The sequence below is a fragment of the Thamnophis elegans genome, chromosome 2 (genome assembly GCF_009769535.1).
Source record: "Thamnophis elegans isolate rThaEle1 chromosome 2, rThaEle1.pri, whole genome shotgun sequence".
Classification (NCBI taxonomy): Eukaryota; Metazoa; Chordata; class Lepidosauria; order Squamata; family Colubridae; genus Thamnophis; species Thamnophis elegans.
Window position 1 is genome coordinate 157,377,079 of NC_045542.1, and position 17,734 is coordinate 157,394,812.

At 39.5% G+C, this 17,734-nt stretch overlaps 1 protein-coding gene and 1 pseudogene across 1 annotated transcript in view; one reads left to right on the forward strand and one right to left on the reverse strand.

Annotated features, from left to right (window-relative positions):
- Positions 1-17,734, forward strand: part of LOC116504800 (zinc finger protein 850-like) — a 361,571-nt gene that overhangs the window by 203,335 nt on the left and 140,502 nt on the right. The gene's annotated exons all lie outside the window — the stretch shown is intronic.
- On the reverse strand, positions 1,610-8,308 carry LOC116504738 (annotated as a pseudogene).

Sequence of the window (17,734 nt, forward strand, 5' to 3'; positions counted from 1 at the left end):
TGGTGTATGGAAAATACTTTGACAATAATTGGAAAAGGAAAGAACCCTCTTTCTTTGAAAACCATAAAAGAACATTCGTCTAAAATAAAAATAGATATATTCTTCAAAATCTGTGATAGGCTAGGGTGGCAGATTTTACCTAAACCCTCTTCTTCTTGCTCTTTCCCTATATTATTCCTTATTCTAAAAAATGGAGCAATACTCAGATGAAGAAAACCTGTTAATCGAAAACATTTTGGCTGGACTTCAAAACATCTCAGAAGGATTTGAGAGATTCCACAAGAAATGGGACAGGCTATGGGATATCACAGAGAAAGATGATGGGGTTATGGTTTCCCCACCAGTCCTAATCCTGTCAAGAAGTGCGGTTTTCTTATTTCTGTTAGATAATTTTACCGTAATCCTGTTAAGTGGTGTAGTTATTTTTATTCTATTAATTTTGGTTCCTCTGTGACTTTTAGCCAGATTTTATCAATGAGTCAGCCAGCCCAAGATATTGTTATAGTAACCAGAGCTATTCAGTTTACAGAGGAAACAATGGATCTGTTTCATGAATGGGGCTTGTGCAAACTATTAGCCTGCGGTGATTTCCATAAACAGAAAGGTGAGAAGAAAGAAAACCGGAGATTATTCTCTGGGACTTCTTTTCTGGCTTCTAGTTTTAACCCTTGCTCTTCAGGAAAGAAGCTAAGGGAATAGCATTTTCTTGGGGTTCTCCTTTGGGGGGGAGGCACTATTCTTCCCACAGTCGTAACCTCCCCCAAAATACTTGCTATTCATAAGGTTTCTTCCACTTGTGTGCCTCCTTCTTGACACAATCTGAAAAAATGCTTGATATACTGAATTCCTGGAACTGTTAGGAAAAGATGAACTTTGAACTCTTTGTCTTCTCCTCTTGCTTTCTCTTTATAAGTGGAGCCACAATCTGTACCTTTAGCTCCTATCCCCAAGAGATGCTGGCTGGGCAATTCTGGGGCTGAAAATCTCAGGGGCACCCAGGGATAAAAAAGCTGGGACTCTGCATGTGGTATTTCTATCATCTACCATGATAAAAATGCAAAGAACACTCCCAAAAATATTTTTACATAATTGCCCAATTTCTGCAAAAATAAATATCCACCAACTTCTGCTAGTGATGGCCAGATAGCCATAATCAAACTAATATGTTGCAATTTTTTCTTCTCTCCTTCCCATCTAATACTATTACATATTCAGCTAAGAAAAATCAGGCATATTTTATTTAGTCAAACTAAAGACCGTATTTTTCGGAGTATAAGACACACACTTTTCCCTCAAAAAAGAGGTAAAAGTGCATCTTAAACACTGAATACAGCATTTTGGCCTCCTGAAACACGGCCCCCTTTGCAAAAAGGGCATGCATAGCCTTTAGGAGGCTTCTAGAGTGCTCCTGGGGGATGGAAAGAGCAAATATGAGCAAAGAATGGGCCGTTTTTTGCTCATTTTTGCCCCCCCCCAGCCCACAGGAGCATTCTATAAGCTTCCTAAAGGCTATGCATGGCCTTTTTTTTGGGGGGGGGGACAAAAACTGGGTCTGTTTTCACAAAAAAATGGGCCATTTTGGGGACGTTTGCAGAGTACAAAAACTTTTTTTAAAATAAATTTCCCTCTTCAAAACCTTGGTGCGTCTTATACTCCAGTGCGTCTTATACTCCGGAAAATATGGTAGTCAATTTCTCAGCTGGACTTACAATAGGAAATTAGAAATGAAATTCAAGCCTTCTCTACACTTATCACTTTGGGTCTCGTGTGAATTTTCTTGTGTGCAATAAGGGTGGAATCTTGCCTAAAGGATTGTCCACATTCAGGGCACTGAAATGATTTCAACCCTGTGCATATAAGCATATCATTTAGAAGGCTAGTCCTCACACTGAAATCTTTCCCATAGGCTGGACACTGCTATGAGTTTTCTCCTGTGTGAGACTTCTGGTGTTTCACCAGGTGGGAACTCTGACTGAAACATTTTCCACAATCAGGACATTCAAACGGTTTCTCGCCTGTGTGAGTCTTCTGGTGTTTCACCAGGTGGGAACTCTGACTGAAATATTTTCCACAATCAGGACATTCAAACGGTTTCTCGCCTGTGTGAGTTCTCCGATGTAGCACCAGTGTAGAATTCTGACTGAAACTTTTCCCACAATCAGGACATTCAAAGGGTTTCTCTCCTGTGTGAATCCTCTGATGGTTAATCAGATGGGAATTGTGACTGAAACTTTTCCCACAAACAGGACATTCAAAGGGTTTCTCTCCTGTGTGACTCCTCCGGTGGCAAATAAGGCTGGAATTGTGACTGAAACTTTTACCACAATCTAGGCACTCAAAGGGTTTCTCTCCTGTGTGAGTCCTGTGATGTTTCACCAGGCTGGACTGCTGACTGAAACCTTTTCCACAATCTGGACACTCAAAGGGTTTCTCTCCTGTGTGAATGCTCTGATGTAAAAGGAGGTGAGAATTTCGAATGAAACATTTCCCACAATCAAGACATTCAAATGGTTTCTCTCCTGTGTGAATGATCTGGTGTGAAACGAGGTGAGAATTTCGACCAAAACGTTTCCCACAATCAGGACACTCAAAGGGTTTCTCTCCTGTGTGAGTCCTCTGATGTATCACCAGGCTGGACTGCTGACTGAAACCTTTTCCACAATCTGGACACTCAAAGGGTTTCTCTCCTGTGTGAGTCCTCTGATGTATCACCATGCTGGAATTGTGACTGAAACATTTTCCACAATCAGGACACTCAAAGGGTTTTTCTCCTGTGTGAGTCCTCTGATGTGAAACGAGGTGAGAATGTCGACTGAAAGTTTTCCCACAATTAGGACACTCAAAGGGTTTATCTCCTGTGTGAATCCTCTGATGTGAAATGAGGTGAGAACTTCGACTGAAACTTTTTCCACAATCAGGACACTCAAAGTGTTTATCTCCTGTGTGAGTCCTCTGGTGTTTCAGCAGGCTGGAATTGTGACTGAAACTTTTACCACAATCTGGACACTCAAAGGGTTTCTCTCCTGTGTGAGTCCTCTGATGTATCACCAGGCTGGACTGCTGACTGAAACCTCTTCCACAATCTGGACACTGAAAGGGTTTCTCTCCTGTGTGAGTCCTTTGATGTATCACCAGGTTGGACTGCTGACTGAAACCTTTTCCACAATCTGGACACTCAAATGGTTTATCTCCTGTGTGAGTCCTCTGATGTGAAATGAGGTGAGAACTTCGACTGAAACTTTTCCCGCAATCAGGACACTCAAAGGGTTTATCTCCTGTGTGAGTCCTCTGGTGATTCACCAGGCTGGAATTGTGACTGAAACATTTCCCACAATCAGGACACTCAAAGGGTTTCTCTCCTGTGTGAGTCCTCTGGTGATTCACCAGGCTGGAATTGTGACTGTAACCTTTTCCACAATCTGGACACTCAAAGGGTTTTTCCTTGGTGTGAGTACATGTTGCCATGCTTGCTATAGCATTTACCGCATTGGGAGCATTTTTAGGGCTTCTGTCCTGTGTGGGTCCTTCCATGAAACAAAACGGTGTTGTTCTGACCAAAGGTTTTGCTACATTCAGAGTATTTGTATGGCTTTTCTGCAGTCGGGATCCTCTCAGGCAGTCAGCTGTGATTTGTAAGTTGAATCTTTCCGACAACAGGAACCTCTGTGGAGCTTTTCCACAACTAATATTCTTGAGGTGGTTAAAAAATATGGATGGTCCCTTCTTTAGTTGTGCTTTGATTCAAGCCGTTTTCTTCCTCCCAGAGTAAGGCCTGCAACACGGTCTGCTCTACATGGCTTTCCCATTGACCTTTTCCTCCCCAATGACTTTTTCACTTCCCTCTTTTGCTGAATGGGAAAATAATCTCCCTTGACTTTTCATGTAATGTATGCTTGAGTTTCACATACACTGCTTTCTCCATGTAGAAATCTCTACTTGATTTTCTCTTGTTTCTCTTTCACCTGCTGAGGAAGGTGAAGAATTGTGTGGCTCTCTGAAGGAAATGGAAGATATTGTGATTTTGGGGACTGATTTGCTTTGCTATTCAATGTTGCTTGTTATCCTCAGTTGTCCAGAGTGCACACTGCCATCTTCTTTGTCTATAAGATTAAAATAAAAGGATAACTTTAATTGTACATAAAATGGTTACAGAAGATGAGAAGAAAAGATAAAAGTTTATGTTACAATAAAAAAGTAAAAATACGACAATGCTCCAATAAGCTTTTACATTAATCATCATTCATTTGACATATGGAAGACTATGCAGATCCAAGTTCGAATATCCATTCAATGACGAAATTCACTTGTTGTTGTTTTCAAATACAGGCAAGTGAAAAAGAAAGTACACCCTCTTTGATTTCTATGGTTTTACTCATCAGGGTATCGTAAATATCATTGCAACAGAACAGAAGAGAATAACAGAATTGGAACAGACATTGCAGGTCTTCTAATCCAGCCTCTGGACAAGCAGGAGACCCTATTCGATTGCGAACAAATGGCTCCCCAATCTCCTCTTAAAACCCTCCAGTGATGGACAACCCACAAGCTCCGGAGGGAAGCCATTCCCAAAGAATCCACCTTCGCTTGGAAGAGACTTTTTCAATCTTCCCACCAGCAGAAAACTACAGCGACCAGTTTCACAGCGTGCAGCACCAAATTTGGGGAGGGAAGGAACCTGCAGCAGCAGAGATGCTTCAGCCCAGTTGCTTCTCTGCTTCCAGGCCGTGGACGGAACCGAACAGCCCAACTTGCTCCCGGACTCTCCTCCCACCGGCCCTCAACTCACCTTCCAGCTGCTGCTTCGATCCTTGGAAGAGCACAAAAGTTACTTTGCACACCACCTTCCTCCCAGGAGCGATCCGGAAGAGGAAGTAATTCTGCACTTCTCTTCTACTCCCATCCTTTCTAGCATTGCAGTACTCAGTGGTTCAAAGCTCCTTTTTTTTAAGCTCAAGCAGGAACGGCACTAATGTGTTGATGGCTTTCTAGGCACAGAGGTTGCCTGACCTCCATCTAGCGACAAGAGGTGGAAAAACACACCTGTTCAGGCTCCACCAAGGCGTTTGAAATATGTTTTCACTGATTATATGGCAGCAGGTCATTTTCGAATCCTAGCAACCGACCTTTGCAACTGAGCCATGTGAAATGTGATGCTTCTTAGCTTCGTTTTTGGTACCTTTAGGTCAATCTTGATGCTTGCAGTATCCTTGGCAAGGGTTTTGGGAAGGGTTTTCCCCCCTTTCCTGCTTCCTAGGGCTGAATGAACTGGCCAAAGTTGAACAGATGGTTTTGCCCTTCAGGTGGGACTGGAACTGAGCTTTTCTCTCTCTCTTACCTGGTTCCTTCACCACTACACCCAACTGGATCTTCTTCCTCCACACAAAATCTACCCATTGACCTGTTTCTGCTCCTCCAACAGCAAATCCAAGGCTGCAGCTTTCTAGATCAATCTATCAGAATACATCTTGCAGGGACCTTGGGGGTTTTTGAGTCCAACCCCCCTGCTCAAGCAGAAGACCTGGTAACATTTCAGACAAACAACTGTCCAGTCTCTTTTTGAAAAGTGATGAAGCACCCACAACCTCTCAAGCCAAGCTGTTCCGCTGATTTATTGTTCACACTGTTAGGACGTTTCTCCTTAATTCCAAGTTGCTTGTCTCCATTTGTTTCCATCCATTGTGCCTTGTCTTGCCTTCTGGTGCTTTGAAAATAAGAAAAACCCCTCTTCTTTGTGGCAACCCCTCAAATATTGGAACGCTGCTATCATGTCACCCCTAGTCCTTCTTTTCATTAGACTAGACATACCCAATTCTTGTAACGGTTCTTCGTTTGTTTTAGCTTCCAGCCCCTTCATCATTTTGTTGCCCTTTGTATGCTTTGACACAATCTGAAAAAATGCTTGATATACTGAATTTCTGGAACTGTTAGGAAAAGTTGAGCTTTGAACTCTTTGTCTTGTCCTCTTGCTTTCTCTTTATAAGTGGAGCCACGATCTGTACCTTTATCTCCTATCCCCAAGAGATGCTGGCTGGGCAATTCCGGGGCTGAAAATCTCAGGGGCACACAGGGAGAAAAAGGCTGAGACTCTGCATGTGGTATTTCTATCATCCACCGTGATAAAAATGCAAAGAACACTCTCAATTTCCCAATTTCTACAACAATAAATATCCACCAACTTCTGCTAGTGATGGCCAGATAGCCCTTATCAAACTAATATGTTGCAATTTTTTCTTCTCTTCTTCCCATCTAATACTATTATACATTCACCTAAGAAAAATCAGGCATATTTTATTTAGTCAAACTGAATACCGTATTTTTCAGAGTATAAGACCTTTTTCCCTCAAAAAAGAGGGTAAAAATCTGGGTGCATCTTAAACACTGAATATAGCATTTTTGGCCTCCTGAAACCCTGCCCTCTTTGCAAAAAAGGCATGCATAGCCTTTAGGAGGCTTCTAGAGTGCTCTGGGGGATGGGGTGGGCAAATGTGAGCAAAGAATGGACCATTTTTTGCTCATTCCCCCCCACCCAGGCCGCAGGAGGATTCTATAAGCCCCCTAAAGGCTATGCATGGCCTTTTTTTTTTTTTTTTTTTTTTTTGACAAAAACTGGGTCTGTTTTCGTGAAAAAATTGGGCGATTTTTGGGAGGTTTGCACAGTACAAAAGCTTTTTTAAAAATAAATTTGCCTCTTCAAAATCTTGGTGCTTCTTATACTCCAGTGTGTCTTATACTCTGAAATATACGGTAGTCAATTTCTCAGCTGGATTTACAATGGGAAATTAGAAATGAAATTCAAGCCTTTTCTACACTTATCACTTTGGGTCTCATGTGAATTTTCTTGTGTGCAATAAGGGGGAATCTTGCCTGAAGGATTGTCCACATTCAGGGCACTGAAATGATTTCAACCCTGTGCATATAAGCATATCATTTAGAAGGCTAGTCCTCACACTGAAATCTTTCCCATAGGCTGGACATGCTATGGGTTTTCTCCTGTGTGAGTCTTCTGGTGTTTCACCAGGTTGGAATTCTGACTGAAACATTTTCCACAATCAGGACATTCAAAGGGTTTCTCTCCTGTGTGAATCCTCTGGTGTAGCACCAGTGTAGAATTGCGACTGAAACTTTTCCCACAATCAGGACATTCAAAGGGTTTCTCTCCTGTATGAATCCTCTGGTGTATCACCAGGCTGGAATTCCGACTGAAACTTTTCCCACAATCAGGACATTCAAAGGGTTTCTCTCCTGTGTGAGTCATCTGGTGTATCACCAGGCTGGAATTCTGACTGAACCTTTTCCCACAATCAGGACATTTAAAGGGTTTATCTCCTGTATGAATCCTCTGGTGGTTAATAAGGTTGGAATTTTTACTGAAACTGTTTCCACAATCAGGACATTCAAAAGGTTTCTCTCCTGTGTGTGTTCTCTGGTGTTCCACCAGGCTGGAATTGTGACTGAAACTTTTACCACAAGCCGGACATTCAAAAGGTTTTTCTCCTGTGTGAGTCCTCTGATGTCTCACAAGTCTGTAATTCTTAGTGAAACTTTTACCACAATCTGGACATTCAAAGGGTTTCTCTCCTGTGTGAGTCCTCTGGTGTTTCACCAGGTTAGAATTCTGACTGAAATATTTTCCACAATCAGGACATTCAAACAGTTTCTCGCCTGTGTGAGTTCTCTGGTGTAGCACCAGGCTGGAATTCCAGCTGAAACTTCTCCCACAATCAGGACACTCAAACGGTTTCTCACCTGTGTGAGTTCTGTGGTGTGCAACAAGATGAGAATTCCAACTGAAACTTTTCCCACAGTCAGGACATTCAAAGGGTTGCTCTCCTGTGTGAATCCTCTGGTGTATCACATTGCCATGTATGCTAAAGCTTTTACTGCATTGGGAGCCGTTGTATAGGTTCTCTCCTGCGTGGGTCCTTCCATGAAACAAAATGGATTTGTTCTGACCAAAAGTTTGGCCACATTCAGAGAATTTGTATGGCTTTTCTCCAGTATGGATCCTGTCATGCATAATCAGTTATGATTTGCAAGTTGTATCTTTCCCACTACAGGTACATCTATGGAGATTTCCTGTAACTCATATTCCTGAGGGATGAATGATCCCTTGTTTAGTGGTGCTTTGATTCAAGTTGTTTTCTACCTCCCAGAGTAAGGCCTTTCCAATTGATCTTTTCCTCCACAGTAACGTCCAGATATGTCCCTCTTTTGCTCAATGGAAAAATAATCTCCCTTGACTTTTCATGTAATGTATGCTTGAGTTTTGCATACTCTTGCTTTTCCCAGCTAGAAATCTCCTCTTGATTTTCTCTTGTTTCTCTCTCACCTGCTGAGGAAGGTGAAGAATTGTGTGGCTCTCTCTCTGAAGGAAATGGAAAATATTGCTTTGCTATTCAATGTTGCTTGTTATCCTCAACTGTTCAGAGTGCCATCCTCTTTGCCTATAAGATTAAAATAAAAGAGTATCTTTAATTGTGCATAGAATAGTTGCAGAAGATGAGAAAAAAATGAAAAAGTTTACATTACATTGAAAAAGCAAACATGACACAATGCTCAGATAAGCTCTTACATTTATCATGACGCATTTGACACATAGGTTGTTCCATGTCAAGTGGTCTGGTGGGGTCCCTGCTCGACCATCACGGATTTTGATGAAATTTTTCTGTGAACATGCACACATATCCCCAATGAACATTGGTAAAATGTTACCTGTGCCGATGCAATACTTGTGGATTTACAGTCATTTGTTTTGAGTTCATACTGCAGCCTTCTACAGTATGACTCTGAGGTTCCAGTAACTTTGAGACATAATATCCATCTAGATAATTTGGAGCAAAGTTGGACGAAAATATTACAGCTTGAAAAAAGGTTAAAGTTTGGCTTTTTATATTTCTGGAAGGAAATGTATGAGAAAAGTGAAACTTTCTTTGTACTATCTTAGCAACACAAGGTTTTCAAATATAAAATTTCATTCTCCTACTTCTTTCCAATAGATTACAAATTGAGTGTAAATTTGATGTTTTTTTGTAAAAACACCAAAAATAGAGTATTTTCAGCCCGCTTTTACAAAAAAAGACCTTCTGGAAACTCTGTTAAATCATTCTCATTAGAAAGAGCATGTTTCAACCCCCCTAAAAAAGTAGGGTTGGTTTTTCATCACTGACATATAAAGCCCTAAAAATAGGGACAAAGTTGAGGACGTTGCTATGGCAACGTGACATGCATTCTATTATTGTTTCATCTTGTTTGTTCTATATAGACATCATTACTACTATTGTATTGCATTGATCCATGGTGACATTATCATTACCAGTTCAGGCACTTGAAGCAACAACCCCATCACCATAAGGGGCATGCCTGATAGCCATGCAATACCAGCCACAGGTGGGTTTCTTCGCTCAGGATCCCAAGCGTGTAGTTTGGTTTCTTCCTCGAGGTTCCAAAGCCTTGTATGGTATCTTCTGGTCCCCAAGCCGACAATTGGGCAGCTTATTCTAGGTTCCCAAGCCCAAAATGGGTATCTTATATGGTTCCCATGCTGAAGTCCGTATTGTTTGTATGAACGGCCAAATTCCAACAATCGCTTATTTATTATTGAATTTATGCACCACGTTCTTTAGCGTCACTTCTGGCCCCTTGGCTGCCCGAAGGTTTTGCACACACAAGGTAAGCTGATGTTGGGATGGCTGGGGCGTCTTTATTGCGCCTCGTTGTCAGGACAACTTATCGTTAAAGTTCAAAGGATTTGGGAGGTTGGGTCTGGGCTAGCTGACCTCTTTCTCATTCAAGTTTCATTTCCATGGAGATCTTTCCACTTTTACAAAAGTGGAAGGCTTTTACAACCACTTAAGGAGTAAGGCTAGGAATCTGCATCAGGTTTCTCTTTCTTTGTTAGGCCACATGTGTTTGGCCTCAACAATAGCAGATCCGATTTCATAGGTTGGGAAAGGATGGGGGTTGCTTTATCATTAAGGTGACCAGACGTTCCGATTTTGGCGGGACAGTCATGATTTCTAACAATTTGTCCTGTGTCCTGGCGGCGTTTTAAAAAAGTCCCAATTTTGGCTTCATGTTGAAAGCGCAGTGGATTTGCTTAAGAAATCCTAACCGGGGCAAGACAAAAGACACTCTGTCTAACCCCTCTCTATGTCTCAGTACTTTCATTGAAGATATTAAAGCAAGAAAACGGAACCCCCCCTGCCCTTTCTACTTCCTTTTATAAGAAAAGATGACCCAGTACCATAGAGCTCCAGGAAATACTTTGGCTAGAGAAGTAGCGACTGTTCCTTCCTGGATTTCCTGGAGGGGAGGGGCACAGAGATTGGAGGTCGGCTCGTGTGGGAAAAATGGTGGCAAGGTTTCTTTGAAAAATATTTCCCTGGGACTAATTTCACCATTTTAATTCGCTCAGTTCTTTGTATTAACATCTACCTCATTCTGGATTGACTTGGAGTGCCTGCCTGCCTGCTGGTAAGTGAGCCGGGTTTTTTCTTTTATTTTTTTAATGTATTTTAAAATAATATTTTATTTATTGTGCATAGGATTTTTTAAAATAGTTTTATTCTGTGTGGATTCTTTTTTTAAATTGTCTTAGACTATTTAAAAAAAGATTCTATCCAAAATAAATTGAAATAAACCATTTTTAAAAATTCTATGAACAATACTTTGAAATGTATTATGCATAGAATTTTTAAAAAATAGTTTTACTTCAATTTATTCTGTGTGGAATAGTTTGAAATGTTTTACTTCAATTTATTCTGTGTGGATTCTTTTTTAAAATTGTCTTAGACTATATTTTAAATAGGAGTCATTGACACTGAATTTGCACTTTTAATAATCAGGAAGCACATACTGAGTTTCTTTGAAAGAAAATCCAATAATTTAAAAATCCAATAATTTGTTTCCTAGTATAATTTGATTGCTTATTAGTAACCTATGACTATCACTAAGTGTTGTAGCTTATGATTCTTGATGAATGTATTCTATTTTATTTTTCTTTATGTACACTGAGAGCATATTCACCAAAGACAAATTCCTTGTGTGTCCAATCACACTTGGCTAATAAACTATTCTATTCTATTCTACTCTATTCATTTCTATTTCAATTCTAATAAGGAGTTTAACTTCTCTCTCTTGAAAATATAAGCTAGCATAAGGCATTATAATGCAAGCTAGCCTTAGCTTTCAAACAGTTCATTTAGTGACCAAAGTTACAATGGCATTGAAAAAAGTGACTGATGACCATTTTTTACACTTAGCGACCATTGCAGCATCCTCAAGGTCACGTGATCAAAATTTTGATGTTTGGCAACAGATTTGTATTTCTGATGGTTTCAGTGTCCTGGGGTCATGTAATCGCCTTGTGTGACCTTTTGACAAAGTCAAAGGGGAAACCAGATTCACTCATGTTACTAACTTATCAGCTGCAGTTATTCACTTAAGAACTGTGGCAAGAAAGGCGGTATAATGGGGTATAATGGGTTTAGTGACCAAAGTTACAATGGCATTGAAAAAAGTGACTGATGATCATTTTTCACACTTAGCAACCATTTTCACACTTAGCGACCATTGCAGCATCCTCATGGTCACATGATCAAAATTTTGATGTTTGGCAACAGTTACAATTTATATTTGTAAATTGTAGTTATGTTGAAATAAAAAAAATATTACAATACTATTTTTGCATTGTATGAAAATTTTTGTTGCTCCGTATAAAATTTTTAATCAAGCCCCCCTCCCCCCCCCCCAAGTCAACGGTGTCCCTCTTTACCAATCGGGAAATCTGGTCACATTACTTATCATGCGATCCTGGATCCCTTCCCCTGGAGCTCAATTAGATGGAAACAAGGTCGATCTTGCTTTCAAACAAGGAGAGAGAGGAAACCTGCTTTTCTAACTTGCAGGACCTGCTTTCTCAGTGTATCAGAGAAGTACAAAAACAGGCTTTTCAGAGGAGATTGAATCAGCTAGTTGGTAGACTTTGCATTTCTCATGCAACTCTTGGCCTCTTCTTAGCACCTCTTCTTAATCACAACAGGGTCCTTCATCTCAGGAGAGATAATCAGCCTTTCTCACTGAAACGGGATGTTCCACTTTGCTCCAGGAGGGGGTGGGGGAAATCCCGGCAGCTGATTTCAGTTAGACTGCCAGCAGAGTTTGGGATTCAAATCCAATGTCTCTTTTACTCGAGGGGAGCTCAAATTAACCCCACCTTTACACTGTTCTGCCTCGGGTGGTTGCCCCATCCCCATGCCTGTAGAGGTAGAAGGGAGGCTTGAGGAGAATACCCTGTAGTGAGGGAGGCTGCCATCCCTTCTTGCTGATGGCCTTATGGCAGATGCGCCCTAGGGCTTTATGCCTCTGCCTTTCATATTTAGAGGCAGGTTTGGGAAGCTTGTAGCTGGAGTTTGCCCCTTTAGCCATCCTGGAGGCAGTGTGCTTCATTTTGCTCTTTGCCTAGTTGCCCTCACCCTTGGATGGACCTTCAGGGGTAATCTCTAACCTGATAGGAGGATCTTCTGCCCCTCCAGTGGGGCTGCCGGCTTTAGAAGTGAGGACTTGATTCCAGCCTGTGTCCTCCGAGCTGCAGGAGGCCGCCATCTTGGGCCACGTGGGGCCTCTCCTCCCCCTTCTTTTCAAATGGCTCTGCTCGGCAAATACAACAGCCCTTCCCGTCAGGGCTTTGAAACAAAACGGCTTGTGCTACTAAGAGCTGCCTCTCACCTGTGGCCTCCTGCTGTTAACAGCTGCTTTCCTTTCTCTTCCTTAAAGGGGAAGTTTTTCCTTAAAGAGAAGACTTTCTTTAAAGGGGAAGCCTCAGCAACCATTTGAGCCTCGTTGCCCTGTCTGGGCTTCTCCGGCTAGTCAGGCACTCAGAAAAGGATTGAATAGGGCTTGCCTAAATCATGATAGCAAGGTTGCCGGAACACAGGATGACAAAGCTCGGGGTGTCAAAGGGAATCCTCACCTGGAGGGAGGGGTCCCCTTCTGCAGCCCTGCCAGGTGAAGAGAAACCTGGTAATCTTTCTAATGAGAATGATTTAACAGAGTTTCCAGGTCTTTTTTTGTAAAAGCGGGCTGAAAATACCCTATTTTTGGCATTTTTACAAAAAAAGTCAACTTTACACTCAATTTGTAAACTATTGGAAAGCAATAGAAGAATGAAATTTTATATTCAAAAACCTTTGTGTTGTTAGGTTATTATGCACAAAGTTTCAGATTTCTTGTAGCATTCCTTCCAGAGATATAAAAAGATATAAAAAATGTTAACCTTTTTTTGAGCCACAATATTTTAGCCAACTTTGCTCCAAATTACCTGGATGAAGATCGCGCATGATAATATTTTTATTATTTTGTTTAATAAAGCACAAAAAAATGTACAAGATGGCCAAGTTTTGTTTCTCTCAACAAAATATCGCCAGAGACATTATGTCTCAAAGTTGCTGGAACCTCAGAGTCATACTGTAGAAAGCTGCGGTATGGGGTCAAACAAATGACTGTGTGCTGCCCAAAGCTGGGGCAGCTCCAAAGAAGAGAATAAAGAAGGACTGAAAATAGAAGAAAAACGGTGTGCTGTCTGGGTGAGAATTTTTTAATATTTTAACATCTGTCAGAAATGCCACTTTCTAGAAAAGATTGACTAACAGTGGGGCTGAAAAAGAAGCTGGGTGGTTCTGTCAAATCTCTACCCTCTGAAACAGCGGCGAATAGGCTCAAAGCAGAAAGAGATCCGAAACAAAAAAGCATAGCAAATAAAATACTGAAGCAGGCAATAGTTGTTAGCCGCCCTGAGTCCCCTCAGGGAAAAGGGCGGCCTATAAATAAACGCAACTACAACTACAACTACAACTACTACTACAATAGACAATGGTTAGATGTTCTTTTTCTATTCTCTAGCAGTGTTTGGTTTTGCCTTTCTCCTCCCTCTTTTTTATTTAAAGCATAGCAACTATAAGGCTGAAACAGGCAAGAAATGATGAAGAGATAATTCCTGGTGTTATTTTGAGCAGCTTCTCTCTCCCTCGCCTGCTTATTTTACTGATATTTTGTTGTTTTTTGAAAAGGGACAAACTGTCAGATAAAAAAGACAGAAGTTAGAAAGGAAGAGATATTAAAAGAGGAAATCTTAAAAAGAATTGTTAAAGCAGAGGGTGTTAAGTATCATTGTGACTATGTTATTGCACAGCTAGTATTATGGTGATGAATGTTATAACAAGAATGAATACTATGTCTGATGAAACATTACTGTACCCAGACCAAACACTGTTTGATGAAAATTAGATTGAATATAAATAAAATCAATAAAAACATTTTTAAAAGCCATTATTCACAAGTAGAAAACTTTCATGACAGTTACCAATCAATGACATAGTAAAAAAAATCATCATTTTTATAACATAAATAATGATCAGATGTAATATGTCATGTGTTGTATTTATCTGTGGTTGTATTTACCTACTTTTAAGAACTTCCAAGGACCAAATGATTTTTACTATGTCCTGACATGTAAAATCATAGAAGTCAACGAGAGTGAACTTTCTTTTTCACATGACTATATCTGGAGGTCCTGGGGATAGATTATATGTTTGCAGAAATGTACATTCAGAGAAAAATAGACACACACACACCTATAATATGGAGATAATCCATATATTTCAAGGCTGTGCTAATGTTTATCAGGAACCTGATGAATTTGATGATTGCTCATATGTTGAGATGGTAAGGCTGAGGTTCAGGCCTCAACAGGCTTCTGAGACCCTGGAATCTTTCGCTGTGGGTTAGACATGTGGCTGAAAATACAGAAGGCATACTTGATAGTTCCAATAATTTTTAAATATTTTTTATAATTTCTATATTTCTATATCTTATCTGTCGTGTGCCAACTGCCTCTTATGTAATGAAGCAAAAGCAAAGAAATGTATAAATATCTGCCTTGCACTACATTCTAGGTTCCTTCCTTCTTAGGAAGAACTCATCAGATGAATAAAAGCATTGGCTTCTCAATACACAAGCTTGGACTCTCTCTTTTGTTTTACTGAGCCACACCTGTCAATTTGCATGACACTAGCTTTACAGATATGGGGGCTTTAACTGATGAAATGATGCCTAAAGACTCTGCAAGATTTGAAGTACAAGTTATGCCCGTGGAAGCACTGAGCTCCAAGTAAGAGCAGAAAATACTTTCCACAACTCCTTTGGTGACATCCCAATTGAAATAGTTCTCACTTACTGACTTCAATAGGGACTGGCATCTGTGTCGCTAAGCAGCCCAATGATGAAGCATGATGTCACATGACAGTGCCAACTTATATCTGTTCCTTTAACTTTAATATGTATGTATTTTTATATCTCTAAGCCATCTACAGTTATGTCATGGTAAGGTTGGTGGCCAATACATTTTATAAATAAATATACCTGAACAGTCAAAACATTCAATAGCTCTCTTTAAAAAGTGCTGGGTTAAGTACAATTCAACCTGGTTAATACAGGGATAGGGACCCCAATAGGAAATACCGTGCTTGCAATCATTTATACAAATGATGGATAAGGAATTAGATATTTTCTTTAAGGAAAACAAGAAGGATCAAACAAGGCTACAAAACCTATGGGATACCGCAAAAGCCTATGTGCAGGGTATAGCAGTAGCATATGCAGCAAAGAGAAATAAGGGAAAAAGGGAACAGCAAACACTATTACAGGAGAAGCTTAAAGAGTTGGAGATCGTGTTGCAGAAAGAACCACAAAATATTAAAATCAAAGAAGAGAGAGATTTGTGGAACACAAAATCAATCTAACACTTCAAGAAGAAATGATACGTAATATAAAAATGGCGAAACAAAACTATTTTGAAACAGCAAATAAACCAGGTAGATGGCTGGCCCACAAATTGAAGGAAGAAAAAACCAAAAAGCTAATATACCAATTACAGAACGAACATGGGAATTTGTTCCATAAAACAGAAGAAGAAAAATGTATAATCCAATTTTTTTTTCAAACTTTATACAGTCAGGAAAATATTTCAGAAAAAGAAATCCAAAATTATTTACAAGAGAAAAACCTATCAAGTATTTCAGAGGAAGCAAGAAAAATGCTAAATGAAAAAATAACTCTAACAGAGATAAAGGAGGCAATTAAGAAACAAACAAACAAACAAAAATCACCAAGACCAGTTGGGATCCCCACAGAGATATATAAAAAATTTCAAAAAACCTTTGAGGTAATCATGTTAGAACTGTACAATGAAGTACTAGAACAAGCAAAAATGCCAAGTTCATGGACTGAGGCATTTATAACATTAATTCCAAAAGAAGAAACAGACAATCAATTGATCCAAAACTATAGGCCAATCTCGCTGCTAAATGCTGACTATAAAATATTTATGACGATCATCGCGGAAAGACTTAAAAAATATTAAATAAAATTATTCATCTGGATGAAAACGGATTCCTACCCAAGAGACAATTAAGAAATAATGCAAGAATTATAATGAATGTATTAGAATATTATGAAGCTCATCCAGAAAAACAATTAGCATTAGTATTGGTAGATGTGCAAAAAGCTTTTGGTAATATAAATTGGCAGTTTCTTATTACACAATTAGCTATTATGAAATTTGGAGAAAAAATTATTAGAATGATTAAGATAATATATGCAAACCAGACAGCTAAAATAATGGTAAATGGAGATCTAACAGACAAAGTCAATATAAATAAAGGGGGTCAGACAAGGATGCCCACTATCCCCTCTTCTATTCATCCTCTCATTGGAGGTTTTACTAACACGGATTAGGGGAAAAGAGGAAATAAAAGGGTTAAAAATTAAAAAAATTTCCCTTGAAACGTGGAAAATATTAATTCAAAAAGTAGAGGAATTTGGTAAAGTTTCAGGCTTAAAAATAAATAAAAATAAAACAAAGATAATTACTAAAAATCTTACACCAAGGCAAAATGAGGAATTAGAGGGAGTATTGGAAATGCAAATACCGGTAGTTAAAATGTAAAATATCTTGGAATCTGGCTAACGGCTAAATGTTCTACCATAAAAGAAGACAATTATTACAACAAATACGAGAGGACTTGGAAAATTGGGCTAAATTACAATTATTGCTGATTGGAAGAATTGCGACCATAAAAATGAGTATCCTACCAAAAAATTTATTTCTATTCCAAACTGTACCGGTAATTATGGAAAAAGATTTCCGTGGAACTACCTAAAATAATTTTAAAATTTATTTGGCTGGGGGAAAAAGCTAGGATAAAATTAAAATTACTACAAGATTCTAGAATTAAAGGAGGATTTGGCCTCCCAGATTGGGAGCTTTACTATCAGACAACAGTGGTAACATGGCTCAAAGAATGGATAGTACTTCAAAATAAAAAAATATTGGCTTTTTTTGTAGGTGATATGGGTGGGTCATGATTTACAGTTGGGTTGGCATGCTTTTATCTGGGAGGGAAAGAGTAAAGCCATAAATATTTCCAGAGGCATAAAGTAAGAGGGATCTTACTAGAAATATGGATGAAAATCAAAAGAAATGTTTACACAAAAATTCCCAGATGGATATCAACCATAGAAGCAATTATCTACCCCAATCTAATAGATTTGAATAGGATATTGACATATAAGGAGTTATTGGGCGGGCAAGAAAAACTTAAAACAAATCAAGAGTTAAAATTACAGGAAACTGAATTAGGCTGGTGGCCGTATCTACAAATTCAAACAAGATACAAAA